Source organism: Eurosta solidaginis, chromosome 5 (assembly GCF_040869045.1).
Source record: "Eurosta solidaginis isolate ZX-2024a chromosome 5, ASM4086904v1, whole genome shotgun sequence".
Taxonomy (NCBI): domain Eukaryota; kingdom Metazoa; phylum Arthropoda; class Insecta; order Diptera; family Tephritidae; genus Eurosta; species Eurosta solidaginis.
Window position 1 is genome coordinate 12866182 of NC_090323.1, and position 25867 is coordinate 12892048.

Genomic DNA, 25867 nt, shown 5'->3' on the forward strand with positions numbered 1-25867 from the left:
AATTTTGTGTTTACCCGTGTAATTGATAACTCTGACAGCATCGCATTTCCAATGTTTCCCTAATAGTTCTCTAACTGAATTCTAGTCTAGTTCTCTAATCTAGTTTTCGACTAGAGATACACTAGAGCACTAACGTTAGATACAGTGTATGCGGGGATGGTAGTAGCGTTCTCCGCCGAACACATTGAAGGTGAGTATCGTAGGATTGCAACATAGCTGACTTTGACTCGGTTTTTCTAAATATCCACTACCAAAATGTTCGTGGTTTACGATCTAAACTAAATTATTTTTTGTACGAGTTAAGCGGTTGTTTTTTATGCAAAGCACCGAAACAACCAAAGTGGTGACCCCGACAGCGCGAATATCATTCACTCTGTACATGAGGATTGGAATTCGCAAAATTCGCAATTTTACCACAATTTTGCGACGGATAACCAGTTCTCTAATAACGGCAGTTCTATTTGATGCGAGGCTTCCGTTACAAGTTGCGCTCCGTTATAAAAGAAGAAGACTCAGAAATGGCTGAGAAAGATGAACTTAACCAGAAGCTACGCGCCCTGGAATTAGAGTGTCAACATCTGCAGACTATGTACGAACAACAGCCAAATATGCAGAGGGTCTTGCACATAGCAATCTAATTGTACCGAAGTTCAATAAAAGCAACCCGCATTTGTGGTTCGCTCAAGTTGACCGATCGTTTCGATTATACAAAGTTCAAAGTGATGACGACAAGTTCGATTTTGTCACAATACATCTCGAACAGGAGATTACGTTATTTGTAGAAGACCTCATAACAAAGCCACCACAAAGTAATAAATACGATACAAAGCGCGGTTACTGGAAAAATTTGCCGAAAGTGCTGAGTCGAAATTACGTCGTCTGTTACAGGGAGGTGGCACAGCAGGCATGAAGCCGACAGAAATTTTGTCATACTTGCGTCGATTAGCACCCGATCCCGGCAGCGAGGCAACCATTCACACGTTGTTTATTGGGGAAATGCCACAGTCAATACGTCCAGTCTTGAGGGTTTGGGATGAAAAAGACATTGAAAAACTTGCGAAGATAGCAGACAAGATACTTGAGACAGTAGCAACGAACACTATCAGCATCTTGCCAACTCAAGCGTCCACTGACAACTCGGTCCAGACGGTATCTCATACAATGTCCTTGTCAGAAATGAGCGCAGCATTAAATTCGCTTACAGAAAAGGTGAGTAAAATTAGTAGCGAACTAAAAGCTTTCAAGTCTTGAAGAAGCCGCGGTAACTCTCGTCAGAGAACACAAAAATCACCGGCAAAAAAAGGCCACAATGAGGGGGAACCAACTCTATGTTTTTTCCACCAGAAGTTCGGAGATAACGCGAAGAAATGTCGTCCCAACTGCTCGCGCTACAAGTCGTCAAACTAAAGCGGCTATCGTCAATAACGCTGGTTGGCTACAGTCGCAAATCTAGCAGCGTTAACCAAACAAATATTTGCACCAACACAAAAGAACTAACTGCGAGCAAAAACAATAAGACGAGTGAGAAGCGCTTATACGTCAGCGACAAAAAATCAAAATTCAACTTTCTTATTGATTCCGGATCGGTGGTGTCTGTTTTACCACGCTCGGCAGCAAATAGTAAAATCAAACAAAGTGATTTGCAATTGAATGCGGCGAATGAAACGGTCACACAAACCTACGGTAGTCAACCAATCGAAGTCGATTTCGGTTTACGGCGATCATTCAGCTGGCTTTTTACAATAGCTGACGTTCACACTGCAATTATAGGCGCCGATTTTCTGGCTCATTTTCAACTACTAATCGATTTGAATACTAAGCGTCTCATTGATACAACAACGGGTCTCACAACGAGCGGCGAACTCAGCAGTACACGAATTTTTGCAGTCTCAACGCTAAATGAAGCAAAGGAGTTTTACAACGTTCTCAAAGAGGTCGTCGATGTCACTAAGACAAACTCGCAATTCGACACCAACAAAGTTTTCCATTCAGTTCGGCATCACATCGAAACGTCTGGTAATACGGTGGCCAGTAGGCCGCGACGTCTCGCCGGCGAAAAGCTTGAAGCTGCCAGAGCAGAAGTTAGCTTTCTGCTGCAACAAGGCATCTGTAGAGTTTCGAAAAGTTCCTGGTCTAGCCAACTGCACATGGTGTCCAAAAAATGCGGTGGTTGGCGTGCATGTGGCGACTATCGAAAGCTAAATTCGATAACGGTCCCGGATCGTTATCCCATCGCCCGCGTTCACGACTTTGTAAACAAGCTGCATGGTAGTACGGTTTTTACGACCCTCGACCTGGTGCGGGCATACTACCAAATTCCTATGGCTGAGAAAGACATCAAGAACACAGCTGTCTGCACGCCATTCGGTTTAATCGAATTTTTATTCATGCCTTTCGGCCTCAAGAATGCCACGCAGATATTCCAAAGGTTTATGGATGACATGAATTCGATGAATCGAATTCGTATTTTGTTATATTGATGACATTCTCATCATGTCTGGCTCGCAAGAAGAGCACGAAGAGCACCTTCGCATTGTTTTATCCATTTTGCGAAAAAATGGCCCCAGCATAAACGCCAACAAATGCCAATTTGGGCAATCCGAAGTATCTTTTTTAAGCTACGTGATCAACAAAGGCGGCATCAAACTGTCTGACATCCACATAAAGGCAATAGCTGAGTTTAAGAAACCCGAAACTTTGTGCGAGCTTGGTCGATTTTTGGGTGTCATTAACTATTACCGTCGCTGTATACCACATGCTTCCGAGATACAAGCACCGTTGGGTGATTTTATCCGTAACATTAAAAAAAATGACAAACGAAAAATTATGTGGACAAAAGACGCAGTCGACGCATTTGAAGCATGTAAACTAAGCGTAGTCAACGCAGCGCTTCTGGCTAATCCCGCACCGAAGGCCAAATTAGCCCTTGTCTGTGATGCATCAAACGTGGCAATTGGCGCGGCTCTCGAGCAGGAAGTGAATAACTCGTGGCAACCTTTAGGTTTTTTCTTGAGAAAACTTAGCAGCACAGAAAAGAATTACAGCACCTATGACCGAGAGCTACTTGCAGTTTACGATGCAATTCGCCATTTCAAACATTTTCTCGAAGCACGCAGTTTTATAATCAAAACGGACCATAAACCATTGATCTATGCATTCCAACAAAAGCCGGAAAAAGCATCGCCGCGGCAACTACGTCACGTAGATTTTATATCTCAGTTTTCTACAGCAATCGTTCATGTTAAGGGTACTGAAAATTCTCTGGTCGATGCCCTCTCTCGATTAGAGGCAATCTCAATGCCTTCGGCTATAACTCTGGCTGACATTGCGAAATCGCAAGCAGACGACGAAGAATTACGCTCGGTTTTGAGCGGTGACACATCTCTCAAATTACACGCAGTTCAATTTGACACTTGTACGATCTATTGCGATATATCAACGGGTCAAGTGTGACCTTACGTTCCACGAAACTTACTCTATCAAGTTTTTTCAGCAGCGCATTGGTTGTCACATCCGATTGGCAAATCTACAAGTCAACAGGTGCGACAAAAGTAAGTTTGGCCATCCATGAAAAAGGACATCGCCGAATGGGCGAAAAATTGCATTCCCTGTCAGCGCGCGAAAATACATCGCCACAACAAGCTAACACCGCAAAAAATTACTGTGCCTGACAACAGATTCGATCACGTCCACATGGACATAATTGTTATGCCCCATGCGCAAGGATATCGTTACTGCCTCACGATGATCGATCGCTTTTCTGGCTGGTCCGAAGCAATACCATTAAAAGATATTTGAGCGGACACGATTGCGAATACGTTTTGGGTTCAAGGGGTATCCAGGTTTGGGTGTCCAAAAACGATCACGACAGACCAAGGCACACAATTTGAATCCGCGTTGTTTAAAAATTTGTGCAAACTTGTCGGTGGCCAACACATACACACAACAGCATATCATCCCCAGTCCAATGGGATGATAGAGCGCTGGCATCGTTCACTGAAACAGCTTTAATGTGTAGTACCCAAATTCCTTGGCCAAAACTTTTACCAGTAGCACTACTTGGACTACGGAATTGTTATAAACCTGACCTTAAAGCTTCAGCAGCTGAGATGCTATATGGGCGCCAATACGCATACCAAACGAATTTGCAGAAGGCACTGATGCACCATCTGACCCTCATATCTTCATTGGCCAATCGAGAGAGCAAATGCGAGCCATGCGACCAACACCAGTTGCACATCACAACAACAATAAAATGTTTCAGCTCAAACATTTGAATCATTGCACACATATTTTTCTTCGAACGGATGCTGTGAAACAGCCACTTGAACATCCATACACAGGGCCATATGAGGTGGTAATCAGAGAATCAGATCGTGTTTTCATCATTCGCATCAATGGTAAGGACGTAGCGGTCGATCGAGCGAATCAAACCAGCTTTCCTAACGAACACTGAAATTAGCAACGGCATTACACAACCAGATAGTCCGCCGAGTGTGCGGACTTACGAAACACGTCAGCGAGTACGTTTCTCCAAATCGTGACCGAGTCACTAAAGGGGGAGTACTGTAGCGTATTGAGCTGCACACCGTGCCATCTATGTATCAACTTCATATAAGATACGGATCAGCTGACATCTGGCATGACTTTTACTTTGACATTTTCTTTCATTCTTCTTATTCTAATGAAATTATTATTATTATCACCATCGTCACTTGAACTAGCTGCATGAGCAGCCTTTGTACATAATTGAAAATTAGTATTTAAGTCTTTATTACAAATAAAGTGGTAGCAAACCATGCAGTAATTTGATTTGTTTTATGCAAAGCACCGAAACAACCAAACCTTTATGACAGGCAGCTCGTTGTTGCAACGTTTGGTGACTGCCTCTGCCATTGGCCTCGTGGATATTATTGAGGAGCCGTTTTATCATTATTATCACTAACCTCCCATGTCCCAAACCAAAGTAAAACAAAATTATTTTCACATTATTAATTATTATTCGCGAATTCAATGCATTATACAGGTTTGTTTAGTTTTAGCCTGGCTGACCTCAACTTAATTCACAAAATCCTAAGCCAACTACAAAATATAATTGTTTAAATTATCAACAGAAAATGACTTAATAAGACCGCAAATGTTGGTAACCATTTTTAAAGTAGCTCTCTCAAACATGTCCACTTCACTCACATTTAATTAGAGCAAGGAGGATAAATTTATTTATTTATTACTTATTTATGCTGTTTGATTAGGGTTTCTATAAATTTTTGAGCAATTTCACTTGTTATATCTATATATATATCCGGAGAATGCTTCATGATACTTTGTGCCACCGCACAAAGCTTTCCTTGAAAAACGCCTGCTGCTCCCGTCAGAATATTAATTGAGTCCCTTTGAGTATGAGCATGCAAGATTGTTCCTGCTAAATCTTCCGATATTTCTACATTCGAACATTGTTGTATTTGCACCATCTTACTTTGGATAATATCACATTGTCGTGTAGTCCCTGCAGAACACGTACCCCATCCAAAAATAATCATCCATTTTCTCGGTTGTATTTGCTTCTTGCAAAGTTCTATTATACCTACCCTCTGTGTCTCGTGAAAGGATCCAACCACTTTAAGCACAGCTAAATCCATAAAACCTGTTCTTGAATTATAATTAGGATGAACAATTTTTTCCTCCACAAAGTATGGTTCCCCTATGTCTTGAAATAACATGGTTACAGCAGCTTTAAGCACGATATCATCAGTATTTGCTATAATTTTAAAGCAATGTGCAACCGTAAGCACCAATTTAGCACTGACTATAGAACCAACGCATTCATAGGCCCATTTATGAAATATAGCCACTGTGTGTCGGCTTTTAGCTATATTGTTAGGAATGCCCCCTAGAATGCTATTTTGCGCATTTGTATAGCTTAGAATGCCGCTTAGCAGGACAACAAGCAGTGCGAAATTATTTTGTTGATTCATTTTTTTTTATTTTAAAACCTTTTCTATCACTCTTAAGGAATAAACTACACCGAGGTTAATTGCGTGGGCGCTATTTATACCTAATTGAGTCGTATAAATAAAAAATAAAATTGCAGGAATTTGAAATAACAAAAATACATCTACATTTAAATTAGAGCTACTAACAGTCAATCTTGTTATACTCAGCGTGCTTTGCACACCGAGTGTATTAAATTTGATAATATAACGGGCTTAAACGAATCAAGATAAATACAGACTTCCATATATCAAAATGCTGAGGATGAAAAAAGGAATAGATTTAGCCATGACCATCCATCCGTCCGTCCATCTGTCGGTGCTTACGATAGTTTTATGTAAATATTGAGAATAAAATATTGCAATTTGGTATATGGGTTCCTTGGCGCTCATCTCCCATCGCTTTTAAAAATGAGGGATATCGGGATGGTAACCACGCCCACTTTTTATATATATAACGTTTTGGAAAACACATAAAACCTGATTATTGGACTGATATTAAGACTCCTGATTTTTTTTTTAAATGGGCGTGGAACCGCCCCTTTTACGACCAAAAAATTTTCTATGTTTCTGGAGCCACAACTCGAAGAAAAATTAAAGGATCCTATTAAGATTAAGTTCACATAGTTTCCTTATACATAGCAGGAAATATTTATAGGAAAAATGGACGGGATGGGTGAAAAACCACGCCCACTTTTATATAAAAATGTTTAAAAGGGTCGTCGACTAGAATAATAAACTATATCTTAGCGAAAAATAGTTTTGTATCAATGATATTTCCTTACCGAGTTTTATTCTAAGAGGAAGGTAGGTAGGTTGAACTGGCCGGTCCATGAGGACCTCACATAGACTGATTGAGTCCGTAGTGTTACCAGAAGTTTGTTTTAACGACCAAACTGAAAAACCCTATCAAAAACCAGGACCTATGTTATAAAATAACTCCGTCCTCTTGGCAAATACTAGAAGCTTCCTAGGACTTAAGCCACTTGCTGCTTCTAGATCTGACAGCTGTATCACTCCTAATAGCTGGAGTTTTGACCTGGCAAGTGCAGGGCACGAGCACAGAACGTGCTCGATCGTTTCCTCCTCCAACCCGCACTTCCTACACCTGCTATCACTGACCAAGCCTAATTTAAAGGCATGTGACGCCAGAAGGCAGTGTCCAGTCAGAATACCCGTCATGAGTCTACAGTCCTCTCTTTTTAATGATAGAAGCAACTGTGTTAGTCTAAGGTTGTAAGACCTACACATAATCTTCGACACTTTACAGCCCCGCGCTTGAACCCACGCCTTTTCTGCTTGGTCGATCATGTGCACCTCTCGCCTTCGCTTAATCTCGCCCAATCTAATTGGGACGTCTACGGAGCAAGCTTCAAGGGATGCGCCCTTTTTAGCTAATTCGTCCGCTTTTTCATTCCCATCTATTCCCATATGCCCTGGGACCCAATATAGATGTATGCTTCTCCCTGTCCCTATTCTCTCCAGAGACTGCTTACACTCTAACACGCATTTAGATGCTGTGCTATGCGAGATTATTGCCTTAATTGCTGCTTGACTGTCAATATAAAAATTAACACGGTTGCAGCTTAATCTATTCTCTTCCAGGGTTTCTACTGCTTTGGTTACGGCTAATATTTCCGCTTGGAAAACGCTACAGTAATCCGGCAGCCCGTAGGATCTGCTTAATTCCGGATCAGCGCAGTATACCGCAGACCCTACTCCTTCCACTATTTTGGAACCATCGGTGTACACATGTATCGCCTCGTCCGCCATTTGCGCACCCTTGCGCCAACCGTCCACCTCTATTGTGGCCTTAAGATCTCCCTCAAAGTGCAGGTAGGGAATCATGTAGTCTGTTCGTCTTGTGACTGAGGACGCTATACTACTATGGCCATATGGTCGGCGCTCAAGCTGCCCCGAAGCATCGAGCCTGGTTGCGGTCGTTAACGCTTTGTTCTTTGCTACCAGGTCTACAGGTGGAATGTGCAGAATGGCATACAGTGCAGCCGTCGGGGTTGTTTTCAGGGCTCCCGTAATGCAAAGCATCGATAGTCTGCATACCCCCTCTAATTTTTTGAGGTATGTTGTTTTTTGTGTGGCTTTCCACCAAACAAGAACTCCATAGTATAGAATAGGGCTTACAATCGCTGTAAAAACCCAATGAGAAAGAGAGGGCGATAGGCCCCACGTACACCCCAGCATTCTTTTACATGCATAGAGTGCCGTTGAGGCCTTCTTGACCCTCTCCTCCACGTTGAGCTTCCATGACAGCTTACTGTCTAGGATGATTCCTAGATATTTTGTGCAAGGTTTCTCCTGTAAGGTCACCGCTCCTAACTTAGGCCTGGTCCAATTTGGGACTTTGTACCTCTTTGTAAACAAGACCATATCCGTCTTCTCCGCATTGACTTTCAGCCCGACATTGGATGCCCAGGTATGAATATCCCGAAGCGCCCGATCCATCAAAGAACTAATCGTTGGAAGGCATTTTCCACTTATGACAATTGCAACGTCATCTGCGTAAGCCGTAAGTTTTACGGGTCCCTCATCGAATTGCCTGAGCAGTTGGTTGATGACCAGTGTTCACAGCAGAGGTGATAGCACCCCTCCCTGCGGCGTGCCCCTGTCCACTGATTTCGTGGCCTCGTACAATCCCCATTGTGATGTAATCTTTCTGCAATTTAACATGCAGCCGATCCATCTGATTAAGGCAGGATGTACTTTAATGTAATTAAGACCATCCATAATCGCCCATTTTGCAACATTATTGAAAGCCCCGGCAATGTCCAAGAAGACTCCTAGAGCATACTCCTTATATTCCAGGGATTTCTCTATGCTTATTACCACCCTATGCAATGCAGTGTCTACCGACTTGCCTTTGGTGTACGCATGCTGTGTTGTGGAGAGCAGCTTTTCATCCATGTGGGACTTTATGTACACATCTATCAGCCTCTCAAAGGTTTTGAGCAGAAATGATGTTAAGCTAATGGGTCTATAGTCTTTGGGATACACGTGACCGATCTTCCCCGCCTTTGGTAGAAAAGCTACACGAGCAGTTCTCCAAGAGTGCGGTACATGATTCAGTCTTATGCACCCATCGAATATTATTTTAAGCCATTCCACGACCGCCCTACTTGAGACTTGTAGCATGGCCGGGAATATACCATCTGGGCCCGGCGATTTAAACTTAGAAAACGTCTTCACTGCCCACTCGATCTTGGTATCGGTCACCAAGCCCGGCACCACTAGCTCCGTGATCGAAGTGTGAGTGATGTCTGCTGGTTCTTCTAAACCGTCTCCCGATGGGAAATGTGTATCGAGAAGCACCTCAAGGGATTCCTCACTATCACGTGACCATTCCCCTTTCTCTTTCTTTATTAGTCCCTGGACTATGTTTCCCTTTGCTAGGACTTTTTTCAACCGTGCTGTTTCACTGGAGCACTCTATGTCCGTACAGAAACTTTTCCATGAGTTTCTCTTCGCCCTGGTAATTTCACGCTTGTAGATCGTCAGTAGATCCCTGTACTCGTCCCGACACGCTTCGCTTTCCGCGGTCTTTGCGAGTTTAAACATTTCTTTTACCTGTATTCTTAGAAGACTCAGCTCATTGCTCCACCATGGCGGCTTTGCTTTTCCTCTGAATCTTCTTAGAGGGCAACTTTGTTATACGCAGTCATAAGCGTCCTTGTTAGGAATTCATTCGACTCCTCCAGTTCCTCTACATTAGCAACCTCTTTGGGTTGTCCCAGTTTCGTTTCTACATGTTTCTGGAATTTAGTCCAATTCGTTGCCCTAGGGTTTCTAAAGGTTCCTCCCTTCTCTACCCTCTTTAGTGGGATGCTGAAGCTTATATACGCATGGTCGGAGAAGGATGGTCTATCGAGAACCATCCAATCATACCTTGATATATCACGCTCGGAGCTCAATGTAATATCCAGAACATTGCTGGATGTTGGACCAATGTATGTAGGAACATTTCCCCTGTTGGCTATCTGCAAATTGGTTTGCAGGATGTAACAAAATAGAAATTCGCCTCTCTCGTTCGTATCTGCTCCTCCCCACGCATTGTGGTGCGCATTTGCATCTGCGCTTATGACCAACCGCCCTTTGCGCCCTTCCTCCTGTACTAGCCTTTTGCACTCCATCGGTGGAACCTCCGCAGCATGGGCCATGTAGCAGGACGCCAGGATAAATGCCTGCTTATTCTTTTGCTCAACGGCCACCGCTACGAGATCCTCGGTGGTGTAATTAGGCAGCATATATGAATGCAGCTGTTTCCTTACCATTACTACAGCTCGCACCCGTCCTTCCGTTTGTGCGTAGTAAACGCCAAGCCCGCGCGCGCTAAGTCCAGAAACCTTTCCTCCCGATGAGAGCCACGGCTCCTGGATCAGCGCCACGTCAAACGAACCCTCCTCAAGGGTTAGGAGGAGTTCGCTCGACGCCACTTTACTGTGTTGGAGGTTTATCTGTAGGACTCGCAGCACCATTGGGCTGTTTGTCCCCTTCCAGCACCTTCGTCTTGACGTCGTCGTCCTCCTCTTGCCGTTTTGGTTTAGAGTATTCGAGGCCCCCTTCAGCACCTCGTGAATGTTGTGCCGTGTGTTCCTCTGTCCGAGTCACAGCACCATTTAGCGGTTGGTCCTCTTCTAGCACGTTCGTGGTGACGTCGGGGACCTCCACCTGTCTTTTTTTCCTTCTAAGAGGAAATTTGGATACATTTTTTTTTAATGGGCGATACCACGCTCCGATCCCGGCCAAGCATTAGTTAACATTTCTAGAGCTTCGAAAAACGATTAATCGAAAAAGTAATTTATCTGAAATGAACTGTACATTTCAAACTCACTCTGAGTATATATTATTCGGGTACAGCCCAACTAAGACACCCTTGTTTTTTGTTTGTTTTAATTACCTGAACAAACACATTTTGCTCTATCTAACTAACAAAGCAAACGTATTTATTGATATTCTGTCGAAATGAAATGACGCATTTTGCTATACTTTTTCAAAACATAACTACTTTGCAATTGTTTGTTTATTTATATGTGGGCAAATCCCAAATAAAGTCCATCATGTACTGAAAATCAAAAGTGGTTAGACTTTTTTCCACCACTTGGTATTAAAGGTCGAATATGTGTATGTTTATTCTTTTTCCTCATCCTGCACAGATAAACATAATTTCAAAGAAAGGCTTCATCGGATTTGCGAATTTAGATAATTTACTAACAAAATATGTTGTCCTTTATAATATTCGTTAGTTCTTGATTTATTTTGTACTTTTGTTCTATTTTTTCTATAAAACTAACATTTGTACATCGTTAGAGGCACAAGAACCTACTCTATTGAATGACCTAAAAATGTATCGAAGAATAAACAGAGGGAAAGTTATATACCAGTATACGTATTTGAATTACCCACAATTTTTGATTCAAATATTGTAATAACCTCTCAGTTCGCTGCTCATGTTCTCTTTTATGCTGGTTGTATATCGCATCCGTTACCAAGGACTTGCCCATATGTATTTGCAAAGTGTGTTATTAAGTTGGCAGTAGTACAATGAATGTATTTTTAATGAAAAGTACAATGGCTACACTTAATTATATTTATGTGTTTTGAGACGTGTAAATAAAAATAAGACTTGCGGAATTTGAAATATACTCAGCGTGCTTTGCACACAGAGTGAATTAATTTTGGTAGCAAAACGAGCATGAACGAATCGAAGTAAATATAGACTTCCCTATATCAAAATGCTGAGGATGAAAAAACGAATCGAAATAAATATAGACTTCCATATATCAAAATGAAAAAAGGAATTGATTTAGCCATCGCCGTCCATCAGTCGGTGCACACGATAATTTGAGTAAATATTGAGAATAAAATATTGCAACGTGGTATATGGTTTCCTTGGCGCTCATCTCCCATCGCTATTAAAACTGAAGGAAATTGGATGGTAGCCACGTCTACTTTTTATATATATAACATTTTAAAAACACATAAAACTGATTATTGGACTAATATTAAGATTTTTCATTTTTTTTTTTTTTTGTAAATGGGCTTGGCACCGCCCACTGGTGATAAAATAAATTTTACAAATATTATTGATCATAAATCAAAAACCGTTAAACCTATCATAACAAAATTCGACAGAGAGATTGCCCTACTGTAAAGAATGCTTCGAAGAAAAATATACGAAATCGGCGAAGGACCACGCCTATTTTTATATAAAAGGTTTCTAAAAGGGTCGTGGACAAATGAAATAAACTATATCCTTGCAAAAAAGGGCTTTATATCAATGGCGTTTCGTTTTCCACGTGAAATTATAACAACAAAAATGAAAAAATTTTAATTTGTGAAAATAGGCGTGTTATCACCCCTTTTATTACCAAACAATTTTCTACGTTTTGGTAGCCATAACTCGAAGAAAAATTAAAGGATCTTATTTAGATTAGGTTCACATATTTTCCTTATACATAGCAGGAAATATTTCAAGGAAAAATGTGCGGGATCGTTTAAAACCCACGCCCACTCTTATTTAAAAGGGCCGTAGACTAGAATAATAAGCCACATCTTAGCGAAAAATAGTTTTGTATCAATGGTATTTCACTTACCGAGTTTTGTTCCAAGAGGAAATTCGGAGAAGTTTTTTTTAATGGGCGATACCACGCTCCGATCCCGGCCAAGCCTTAGGCAACATTTCTAGAGCCTCAAAAAAAAAGAAAGATAAAGCCATCGTAACAAAATTCGAAAAAGTAATTTATCTGAAATGAACTGTACGTTTCAAACACACGCTGTGTATACAATATTCGGTTACACCCAAACTTAGAAAGGGTGTCTTGTTTGTTTTAATTAGTTGAACAAACAGATTTTGCTCTATCAAAATAACAAACCAAACGTATTTATTAATATTCTGGCGAAACGAAATGACGCATTTTGCTATATTTCAAAACAATATTTCTTTGTTGAAATTGATTGTTTATTTATATGTGGGCAATTCCCAAATAAAGTCCATCACGAACCGAAAATCAAATTTGGTCGGACTTTATTTCTATCTTTTGGGGTTTAAGGTCAAATATGTGTATGATGTGGAAATCAAATAGTTTATTCTTTCCCCTCGTCCTGCACAGCGAAACATAATTTCAAAGAAAGGCTTCATCGGTTTTGCAAATATGGATGTTTTACCAACAAAATATAATGTCCTTTTTTTATATTATTGCGCTGTTAAATCAAGATTTATGTTTTTGCTTTTAATAAAATTTTGTCTAGACTTTTATTTAGCATTAAACAAACTTTAGAAAACGGAGGTTTAATAAATAGATCCTGCCTTATCCTTATTATTTTCCTAGAAAGCAAACGTCGACTTAAAATTAAAAAGCTTTCAGATGTTGAATAGGTCTGTTTACTAAAATTTTTCAGGAAAGTTCGGGTAACATTTTTATTGGTGTCTAAAATTTGTCAAGTCCATTACATCTCTTTCATTAATTGATCCATACATTGGCCTATAACAAATATTTCTGGGTTGATTTATTAACCGATATCGCGCTATCGATTTTTCGATAAGATTTGTGCCCAGAAAAACAAGTTCCACTACGCATAAAAATAATTTTCGAGCCTGGGAACTTTCATTTTTTTTTACTTTTTTTCGACTTTGATTTTTAAGGTTTTTTTCATGACCTACTAAAAAAATTTTCATTTGATTGTGAAATTGTATACATATTGTAACGAGTTTTGGGAAATTATGCTTCTTTGCAACCTTCTGCTCACGTTCGAATCGCTAAACTGTTGAATAAATCACTACAATATTCCGTATTGCAAAATGGTCTTTATGAGACTACTTTGGGAGTAGTCCAATTATACTTCACAATTAAACTTCACTTCGTAACTGATAGCGTGCCTAAATCAATCTGCTTACGGATTACGCAGCTTGCGCTGCTTTTATACTCTCCGTTGCTGCATTCGCATATTTCTAATAAATTCTAGACGTGTCGCCTTCTAGAACTGCTCTATCTCATGCTTAGTAATTGAGCTACATTGTAATTGGGAAGACCCGTACAAAGTTATAAAACAGATCAACGATGTAGTTTACAGCATACAAACCATTGGCAAACTACGAAACAAAATGAACGTGATTCATTTGGAAAGGCTGGCAGCGTTCAGAATTTTGTCTGATCTGGAATTTCTAGAATTTAGTAGAAATATGCGAATACAGAACCAGAGAGTATAAAAGCAGCGGAAGCTGAGTGATCAGTATTCAGTTTGATTTAAACACGGGATTAGTTGTGAAGTATAAGTGTTATTGTGAATTACTCTAAAAGAAGTCTAATAAAGACCATTTCGCATTACTGAATATTGGAGTTATTTATTCGACAATTTAGCGATTCAAACATTTGCAGAAGGTTGGAAATAAACGGAATTCCCCAAAATTGGCGCGATATTGGTAAACTTTCGTCCATAAAAATCGGCCCACCCTAATATATATATTTGTCGACTAGAAATGGGAATATCTTATCCAAATTTAATGGATTTATTATATTCCTGAGTTTTTGAACGCAAAATTATATATGGCCTCTTTAAAATTTTGATTTATTTTGTACTTTTGTTCTATTTCTTCTATAAAACTAACATATGTACATGGTTAGAAGCACAAGAACGTACCATATTGAATGACCTACAAATTTATCGAAGAATAAACAGAGGGAAAGTTATATACCAGTATACGTCTCCGCTTATGAAAAGGGGGTTTTGGGCCCTTAATCCGGACTTTGAAGGCGTATTCGAAATTCCAGGTATGCTGATTATGTTTACTCTATTAGACCTAAAACTTGATATCTCGCATAGAATATATTTTCAATTTCATATAATGTAATTCATTGAGAAAAAATTGTTCCGTCCGTAACCGTACATAAGATTATATCCAGCGTTTTAAAAAGATATATCAGATTTCGAAAAATTACGGGCATTGGGTCTTTATTTAACCCTCTGTCTCTCATTTAAGGAATGTAAAATCTCCCATTAGCTTCTTTAAGTGCTGCACACGTTCTCTTTTATGCACGTTGAAATGCTTGCGAATGTATCATCCGTTACCAAGGACTTGCCCATATGTATTTGCAACGTGTGTTATTAACTTGACATGTATACAATGAAAGTATTTTCAATGAAAAGAACAAAAGGCACACTTAATTAGTTGTATTTGTTTTCAAGTTGGTAATATTCCGGCGTACACTACTACAAAACCAGAGTTGAGAGCAGTGCACTAAATTTTGAAAAACAACACATACAACTTAAGTGAGCTGACATAATCAAGATCTTGCCTGAAGTATTAATGAGACTTTAATTTGTTATGGATTTAAACTTCTGTTCATTTTTCACATATTCGTAAAACTAGCCAATACCCGCGGGCCAGTCCGCACGAAGAAAATAGAACATAAAACTATTGCGATATACCAATATATGATCTTGAAAACAGTACCGAGACCGTCCAGAAAATAATCTTTGAATAGTCCCAACGAATCGCGAAATCTTCGCAGTTGCGGGAATAACCACACGGTGATAATTAGAAGAAATGATATGCTGGATATCTTAAAAAGGTAGGCTCCAGTACTCTCCTGAAATACTTTTCTTTAAATGATTATGAAGTAGTCCCATTTATATTCATATTACTTATTTTTTAATGCAAAAACCAGAGCGTTATGATTAAATTGTGCAAAAGACATAACATTAGATTGACATGAATGGTTAGTTTAGTTTGGGATGCGCTCCTTTTAGATAAGGCATCCTCTTTTTTATTCCCATCTATTAGCTTATGCCCTGGGACCCAATATAGATACTCTGTGGCAGCGAAGAGAGACGAATAAGAAGCGAGAGTTGAGTTGTACTTTTTCCGGCAAACAAGAAAGCCTAAAAGTCATGATCCATCAATTCTTAAATTAAATTGATTATGCTAAAGTGTGTATCTCTTTTTTAACATTTAAATTTATTTTAATCTCACCATGCACACCAAGCGGCCAGTGTCTCGTGATTGTGGTAGTGATCCTAAACATTTCTTTTTTGACCTATGTAGTAGGTCGTATTGCTGGCATACGCTGATGACAATGATATCATCGGCCAACAAAAACAACATATCATCGGCCTGGCCACCAGCGCCGTTAATTCTGCTTACTCCAAACTTGAAAAATAATCTGTAAAAATGGGTTTGATAGTAAATGAGGACAAAACGAAGTACCTGCTGTCATCGAGCAAAGCTAATTTGCGCCTTGGCAATCACGCTATTGTTGGCAGCCATAATTTCGAAATAGTAAAAGACTTGGTTTATTTGGGAACCAGCATTAACACTAACAACAACATCAGCTTAAAATCCTGCGAAGAATCACTCTTGCCAATAAATGCTACTTCGGACCAGGTAGGCAATTGAAAAGTAAGGTCCTCTCTGGGCAAACGAAAATCATGCTCTACAAGTCACTTGTCGTACTCGCCCTGCTATATGGTGCATAAGCATGGACCATGACAACATCAGATGAAGCGGCTCTGGAATTGTTCGAGAGAAATGTTCTTCGAATAATTTATGGACGCGTTGGCGGTGGCGAGTACCGAATAAGATTTCATCTATATCAACATAGTCCATCGAATTAAATCGCAGCGGCTATGCTGGCTTGGCCATATTATGCGAATGAAAGATGAAGTTCCGGACAAGGAAGTGTTCCTAACGGGACCCGCCTGTGGAAGCAGAGGAAGCGGGGTGCCCCCGCTCGGCTGGAAGAATGAGGTGGAAAACGATTATACTCCCTTAGAGTGACCAATTGGCGCCAGTTCGCAGAGCGAAGAAGCGACTGGCGCGCCTTGTTGGACGGCCATAACCGTTTAAACGGTTAAGTGCCAGTTAAGTAAGTACATGCTTGCTTATTTACCTACTTTAATGGAGCTTAACTGTTTAAACGGTTATGGCCGCCCAGCAAGGCGCGCCAGTCGCTTCTTCGCTTTACCAACTGGTTAGTTAGCAGTCTCCAACAGATACTTCTCAGACAACTGCAAGATAACTAAAAGAACCTGTCCGAATTACAATAGTAGAAGAACAGACGACATACTTGCTTACTTACTTAATTTATTGGCACTTAACCGTTTAAGCAGTTATGGTCGTCCAACAAGTCGCGCCAGTCGCTTCTTCGCTTTGCCAACTGGCGCCAATTGGTTACACTACGGGAGTTTAAATCGTCTTCCACCACATCCTTCCAGCGGAGTGGGGCCGCCCGCTTCCTCTGCCTCCTTAGGCGGGTCCCGATTGAAACCCTTCCTTGGCCGGAGCGTCATCTTTCATTCACATAACATGGCCTAGCCAGCGTAGCCGCTGCGATTTAATTCGCTGCACTATGTTGCTGTTTATGAAATCTTCTTCGGTAATCGCCAACGCATAGAGGTCCATAAATCTTTCGAAGAACTTTTCCGAATGTAAAATAAAACTATTTGTTGTGTTCTTCCATCTGATCAAACAGAAATTGAATTTATTCTTTTTATACAAATATTTCTTATATGCTATAATACATAATTACGATAATACTTACAAACTAAATAGACAACATTTATTCTTATATGCAGGTCAGCAAACTATTGACATGAATATAGGGTCAGTATACAAGCCAACGAACTACTCAGATACATATATTCATATACATACATATATACGTATATAATCAGTTCGGAAATGCAACTGTTTAACAAACATAAACAAATATGGCCTACTTAAATTTTAAATTTGCTTATGTTTACAAAATTTCTATGGTTCAGTGACATTGTTATTTTTGTTTATTCAATTGTTGTGCGGCAATAATTTATGACATAATTGTGAGTTGATTCCAAAAATAAAAAATTTTGTAGTTTATGTTCTTTCTTTTGTTTTGTTTGAATTTTGGTTTTTACATGTGTATGTAGGATCAACATCCAAATCCTGAGGATTATCGTCCTCATTATTGCATCTCGCTCTATTTGGTTTAGCTTCCTCCATTTTAATTTATTTAATTGCATAGTAAGTCCCTAGACGATGATGTGTTCAGCTTTGCACTCGAAGTTCAATTGCCCCTCAAACTCATATTTCAATATTCAAAAACGTATATTCCATCGATATAGTTTTGAATTCACCTACACACATACCCACACACATCATAGAAGGGCCATACTCGGTAGAGTTTGTGACTCTCACCTCGCTCTCAATAATTCCGAAACAATAGTGAAATTAAAACAAGTAATTCATAAAGCAAAGACTACTATGATCAAATGACAAGTACATTCTGACAAGTTTAATAAGAATAACTCCAGTAGCATAGAGGTAATGAGTAAAACCTATTTTATTCAAAAGCTACTATGTTCTAGAGACACATAATCAGTAGCAAGTAGAAATAGGAAATATATTAGAACCTTTATATAATTGACTAATGTATCAACTGCACCGACATGTACATATTTTGTTTTGAGTGCTTATGAAAAATTATGAGTAAGCTGGAATGCTTCTTTTTATTCAAGCTTATTTTTTTATACTCAGCTGAGCAGAGCTCAAAGAGTATATTAATTTTGTTCACATAACGGTAATCCGTAACAGTATAAACTAATCGAGATAGATATAGACTTCTATGTATCAAAATGATCTTGGCGAAAAAAGATATTCATTTAGCCATGTCCGTCCGTCCGTCCGTCTGTCTGTAAACACGATAACTTGAGTAAATTTTGAGGTATCTTAATGAAATTTGGTATGTGTTTAACGCAATGACGTGAATGCGTATTTCAAATTAAAGCAATTCATTTATTTAGTTTAACACTTAAAGCTAACAATGGGAAATTCAAGTATGACAATTTAAATGATAGATATGTCCACAATGGAACGAAAAAGTTTGTTTACATGAAAGTTAATTAATTACGCCAAAAAATAGATGGTTTGAACGATGTGATACTTCTTGCGACCGCGCAAGGGCTAGGTGAGATTAGAAAACTAATATAAAGCGAGTACTATGGTGCCCGCGCAAGGGTTAGGTAGAATTAGGGGACTAATGCAGCGCAAGTGCTACCTCGGATGATTTTATATTTAAAATATAACTTACGGCTGTGGATGGATACTTCCTTTTCTTTTTCCTTGGATTGGATGTGGCGGAGATGATGATGTTCGTAATCGATCCGTAGTTGGTGATCCGATGAGAAATTGGTAAATGTAGATGAGACTGGTTAATGATATTTGGTGGATATCCCACTTAAAAAAAAGAGAGAAATAATGCATCGCACTTGTATTTATAGGAAGAAAAAGATTGATGGAAGGCAACTCCAACAAAGGAGTGCATACGTCGGACGTCGTCAAGGCTATTATGTCAATTAAGTCGAATGCAGTGGGTATTGATGGTATACCAATGAAATTTATAAGAATTATACTCCCCTTTATTATTGCTCCTCTTACTCACATACTAAATCACTGTTTCTCAAGTGGATGCTTTCCAGCCGCTTGGAAAAAATCAATTGTAGTTCCTGTTTTAAAGAGATCACCTGCTTCAAATCCCTCGTATTACAGGCCTATGAGCATTTTGCCAGTATTCTCGAAAGTTTGTGAGTCTTTGATGGCTCATCAAATATCAAACCATGTTCATAGTAATAAATTACTATCCCCTCTGCAGTTCGGTTTCAGACAAATGCACAGTTGTGCCACTGATATTATGAAAATCATGGATGATATAAGAAGACCATATGATGATGCAGATTTGACGCTACTTTGTCTGTTAGACTTTTCTAAGGCGTCCCAACTCTTATAATCATCATTTGTTATGTTGGAAGCTGAAGCACTTCTTTGGATATTCAGAAAGTTATACTAAACTTTTATCTAGCTACCTATGTGGAAGAAATCAACAAGTTAAAGGGGAAAGATATCTATAGCGACAAAAAAATGTAAGTGTGGGTGTTCCCCAGGGCTCAGTTCTCGGTCCTTTGTTGTTTAGTATGTTTGTAAATGATGTATTCTCGGTGTGTAAATATGTCAATGTCCACGCGTATGCTGATGACATACAACTGTACCTCTCTAACCGTATTGGCTTTGCTGAAGATTTGTGTCATAAAATCGATAGTGATATGTCTGCTATAATGTTGTGGGCAGAAAGAAATGCTCTTTGCTTGAACTCTGCCAAATCTTATGTTGTGCCTGTATTTAAAAGTCTAGTTAATACAGACGACATCCCATCGTCAGTGATCGGCACATCTGCTCTCAAGACTACTGATAAGATAAAGAGCTTAGGTTTCATTATCAACAGTAAACTAAGCTGCTCAAATCATGTAAATAAAATTGTTAGCAGTGTATATATTATATTGCGTAAATTATGGCTCTCTGCTCGTTTCACACCTCAAGAAACGCGACGGAAGTTAGTTATGCAATTGATTTTACCACATATTACCTACGCAGAGATTGTTGACAGCAAACTTAATTCAGTTTCGGCCAACAAAGTAAATGTTGTTTTTAACAATGTCACGAGGTATGTGTATGTGTTAAGACGATATGATCATATATCGCCACGGCGGAACAAAATTCTTGGATGTAATATTTTAAATTATTTGGCAGCAAGAAATTGCATATCCATATATAAATTGTTAGAGTGGAAGACTCCGGCGTATCTGTGTGATAAGTAATAGCTAACCAGGTCACAGAGATGCAATACTTTGGTTGTTCTCAGATACAACTCTCTTACAACTGAGCGAATTTTTTCATTAACGCCGCAAGACTTTGGAACTCTATTCCTGAAAGTGTCAAGATTGTATTAACTAGGAATAACTTTAGGACAAAAATGCTTCAATACTTTACTAGCATATGAATATAAGTAATCTGGGTGTGAATCTGTGCTTCCTACCTGCTCTTATTTACTGAGTGATCTTCATCTCCCTGTTAGTTATAAGCCTATGTTTATTTATTTATTTATTTAGTCTTAGTTGTACAATTAAATGTTTTTTAAATAAATTAAATTGAAACCGAAATTCAAAATATTGCAATTTGGTATATGGGTTCCTAGGCGCTCATCTCCCATCGCTATTAAAAATGAAGGAAATCGGATGGTAATCACCCCCACTCTTTACGTATATAACATTTTGGAAAACACATAAAACCTCTTTATTTAGTAAATAATTCATCTAGAATGTTAAAATTTGATGTGTGGACTGATATTAAGACTCTTGATTTTTGTTTTGAAAATGGGTGTAACACCGCCCACTTGTGATTTTTAAAATATTATTAATCATAAATCAAAAACTGTTTAACCTATCATAACAAAATTCAACAGAGAGGTTGCTATTACTATAAAGAATGCTTCGAAGAAAAATGAACGAAATCGGTGAAGGACCACGCTCATTTTCATATAAAAGATTTTTAAAAGGGTCGTAGACCAGAATAGTGAGCCTTATCTTAGCGAAAAAGAGTTTTGTATCAATGATATTGCACTTATCAAGTTTTACTGTAAGAGGAAATTAGGACACATTTGTTTTACTAGGTGGTGCCACGCCCCTACTCCGGTCAAGCATTACAAAACATTTCTAGAGCCTCAAACAAAAAATATCCCTTGTTTTTTGCTTGTTTTAATTAGCTGAACAAACAGATTTTGCTCTATTCAAAATATAAAAGCAAATGTCTTTATTGATATTCTAGCGAAATGAAATGACGCATCTTCCTATACATAATTTCTTTGCAATTGTTTGTTTATTTATATGTGGGCGAATCCCAAATAACGTCCATCACGAACCCAAAATCAAAACTGGTCAGCCTTTATTTTTATCACTTGGGCAGAGAAATATAATTTGAAAGAAAGGCTTCATCGGTTTTGCAAATTTGGACATTTTACTAACAAACTATAATAATAGTAAGGGAGGTCAGAATTTTGTGTATTTGGTGTTGTAAACGTTGCTATAGCAAAGCTACGGATCCCGAACACCTTTTTACGTTTTACATTTATTCTGTGCATATTTTGTTTTGTTTTTACAGATGTTAATTTGCTATTGAGAATTGAAAAATTAACTACGGTTTTGGATGTCGTGTCATGGCGTAGCGTTTTGTGTAAAAATACTACACCAGTTTGCACTTACAATGATAGTAGCCCATTTGCACAAAATACTGAGCTCCCCTAATATATAATGTTTAAATGGGAATATCTTATCCAAACTTCAATGGATTTATTACATTCGTGAGTTATTTGAACGCAAAATTATATGTCACCTCTTTAAAGTTTTGATTTATTTTGTAATTTTGTTCTTCTTCTTCCATGAAACTAAAACGTTTACATCGTTAGGAGCACAAGAACGAACTCTACTGAATGACCTAAAAATGTATCGAAGAATAAGCAGAGCGAAAGTTATATACCAGTATACGTCTCCGCTTATGAAAAGAGGATTTCGGGCCCTTAGCCCGGACTTTTTTTTGCATACTTTCACAAGCATTAAAAAATTACTTCTATTTCTTGTCACTTCGGAACCTCATCATATATGGTCATATATACGTACTTACCTTTTTGAAGTACCCACAATTGTTATTTCAAATATTGTAATATCCGCTCAGTCCGCTGCTCATGTTCTCTTTTATGCAGGTACAAATGCGTGCGAGTTTCGTGTCCGTTGGCAAGGACTTGCCCATATGTATTTGCAAAGCGTGTTATTAAGTTGACATGTGTACATTGAATGTATTTTTAATGAAAAGTACAATGGCTACGTTTAATTAGTTGTATCTGTTTTCAAGTTGGCAATATTCCATCGTACACAACTACAAAACCATAATTGGGAGCACTGCACTAAATTTTGAGTAACAACACGTACAACTTAAATGCGCTGACATAATCAAGAACTTGCCTTAAGTAATAATGAGCCGTTAATTTTTTATGGATTTAAACGTCTGTTCATCTTTCGCATTTTCGTAAAACTAGCCAATACCCGCTGGCCAGTCCCCACGAAGAAAATACAACATAAAACTATTGCGATATATGATCTCGAAAACCGTACCGAGACCATCCTTTCAATCGTCCCAACAAATCGCGAAACGCTCGAATTCGCGGAAATAACCACACAGTGATAATTAGAAGAAATTATGTGGTGGATATCTTAAAAAGGTAGGCTCCGGTACTCCCCTGAAATACTTTTTTTTAATGATTTTGAAATAGTTCCATTTATATTCATATTACTTATTTGTTAATGCAAAAACCAGATCGTTAAGATTAAATTGTTCAAAAAACACAACATTACATTGACCGGAATGGTTAGGTTAGATTAAAATGCGCCCCTTTTAGATAAATCATCCGCTTTTTTATTCTCATCTATTAGATTATGCCCTGGAACCCAATATAGATGTACTCTGTGGCAGCGAAGAGAGACGAACAAGAAGCGATGGAGTTTAGATGTACTTTTGCCGGCAAACAAGAAAGACCTAAAAGTCGTGATCCATGAATTCTTAAATTAAATTCATTATATTAAACTTTGTGTCTCTAAATAAATAGGCATGGGGTTATGTCGCTTCAAGGGTCGTAGGGGCGGCGCACGGCACTTGGTACTTACGCGTAACTAAACTTCGAAAAAATATATATATCGGCAATTCAAATTCAAATTCAAGATTTCCAAATTAATTTCCGGAGTGTAGATGCGTGTGCCTTTTTTGTGTATTTTTGTTATAATTATGTCTGACGTTTCTTTTTGTGCTGTGTTACATTGTGTATGTGTATAGGTGTGTGTGTGTGTGGGGGGTTACATAGTTGCATGTTAAATGTTGAGTGTGAAACTGGAGTGCTCATTTAACCAGTCTCTTTTTTAGCATTTAAATTTATTTGAAATTGGTAAATGCTCTCTCTGCTGGCATATGCTGATGACATTGATATCATCGGCCTGACCACCCGCGCCGTTAGTTCTGTTTACTCCAAACTGGAAAAAAGTGGTAAGGATGGTTTGGTGGTGTATGAGGACAAACCGATGTACCTGCTGTCATCGAGCAAAGCTCATTTGCACCTTGGCAACCAGGCTACTGTTGACAGTCATAATTTCGAAGTAGTAAAAGTGATCGAAGGCGACAACATGGCTAGGCCACTCTGACATAATCGGTTTAAGGGCTTGCCGGGGGGATATCCCACCGGTAGCGTCTGTTCACCACTAGGCGCGGCTGCAAGCGGGCGCATGTTTTGGAGCAACCGGCTTGCTATACCTGCAAGTAATATTTTCACCCCCCTTTGAAGGACAATGAATTGAGGGCATGCACCTGGAACGTCCGCTCCCTGAATGGGATTGGTGCAGATGCCCGGCTGTTTGATGTCCTCGTCAAAGCAAAATCCGACATCAACACTGAGGTGAAAGACGCTTTTTATGAGCAATTAGAACGCACATACGAGCGCTGCCCCCGCCATGATATAAAAGTCGTGCTTGGTGACTTTAACGCCAGGGTGGCCAAAGAAGGTGTTTTTGGCCCTACAGTCGGTTAGTACAGCCTACACAATGAAACTTATCCTAATGGACTGAGGCTGATTGACTTTTCCGGTGCTCGAAACATGGTCATATCCAGCACGAGGTTCATGCATAAAAACATTCATCAAGCTACATGGCTTTCCCCTGATGGATATACCCGCAATCAGATCGATCACGTTGTAATAGACGAACGGCATGCCTCTAGTGTTTTAGATGTGCGCACGATCCGAGGACCTAACATCGACTCAGACCATTATCTAGTCGATGTCAAAATGCGCACCCGCCTCTGTGCGGCCAAAAACCAAGGAACAAAAAACACAAGGAAAGCTAGACGTCGAAAGGCTGCAATCGCAACAGACTGCCAATGATTCCGTAACTCGACTCTCACACCTGCTCTCTGAGAGCTCAACTTAGCCTGAAGGAATGCAGGAGCAGTGGGAACATATCTGCAAAGCACTTCATACTGCCGCACGGAAGAACAACCGGTACGATGAAGAATATCGCGTTGCAACCGAAAGAAAAGACGCTGCCTACATGGCTACGTTAAAAGCGATTGCAACAAGAGGAGTGTGTGAACGCTATCGCTAGTTAAAAAGGGAAGCGAGACTCCTTTTCAGGAAGAAAAAAGCAGGGACAGAAAGGCGTGCGTGCGAAGAGCTTGAATTGCTAGTCACCAGGAATAACGACCGAAAATTTTCGGAAGGTTTTAAGACCGGGGCAAATTCCTGTAAGAACGAAAACGGCGACCTTGTAACTGATGTCCAGGAAGTACTTAGATTATGAAAGGAACACTTCTCTGCTATCCTAAATGGAGACAGCGATTTACCGCACAGGGATGACGGATGATGGAGTAAATGCCCCCCCCCCCCCCCACCGCCGTTTATGACGAAGTTAGAATAGCAATAACCAGATTGAAAAACAACAATGCCGCGGGCGCTGATGGATTGCCTGCGGAGCTATTCAAATACGGCGGCGAGGAGTTGGTAAGGCGCATGCATCAGCTTCTAAATATGGGCGGCCTAGTGCATGTCCGACGATTGGAATCTAAGTGTTCTTTCCGCAGTCCACAAGAAGGGAGATACTGCAAACTGCACCAACTATCACAGAACCAGATTTCTTAATATCGCATATAAGGTCCTATTAAGTATATTGGGCGAAAGACTGAAGCCCACCGTGAATCGGCTGATTGGACCTTATCAGTGCGGCTTCAGACCTGGTAAGTCTACCATCGACCAGATTTTCACAATGCGCCGAATCTTGGAAAAAACCCGTGAGAACAGAATCGACACACATCACCTCTTCGTCGATTTTAAAGTCGCCTTCGACAGCACGAAAAGGAGCTACCTATATGCCGCTATGTCTGAATTTGGTGTCCCCGCAAATCTTATACCGCTGTGCAAAATGACGTTGAGCAACATCATCAGCTCAGTCAGAATTGGGAAATACCT

General features: G+C 39.5%; 1 protein-coding gene across 1 annotated transcript in view; it reads left to right on the forward strand.

Moving 5' to 3' along the window:
* The window catches only part of LOC137233772 (uncharacterized), a 474284-nt gene that overhangs the window by 170076 nt on the left and 278341 nt on the right, over positions 1 to 25867 (forward strand). Inside the window, exon 3 of the mRNA XM_067757128.1 lies at positions 14627 to 14773. The gene's annotated coding sequence lies outside the window, so the exon portion shown is untranslated. The remainder of the gene's footprint in view (positions 1 to 14626; positions 14774 to 25867) is intronic.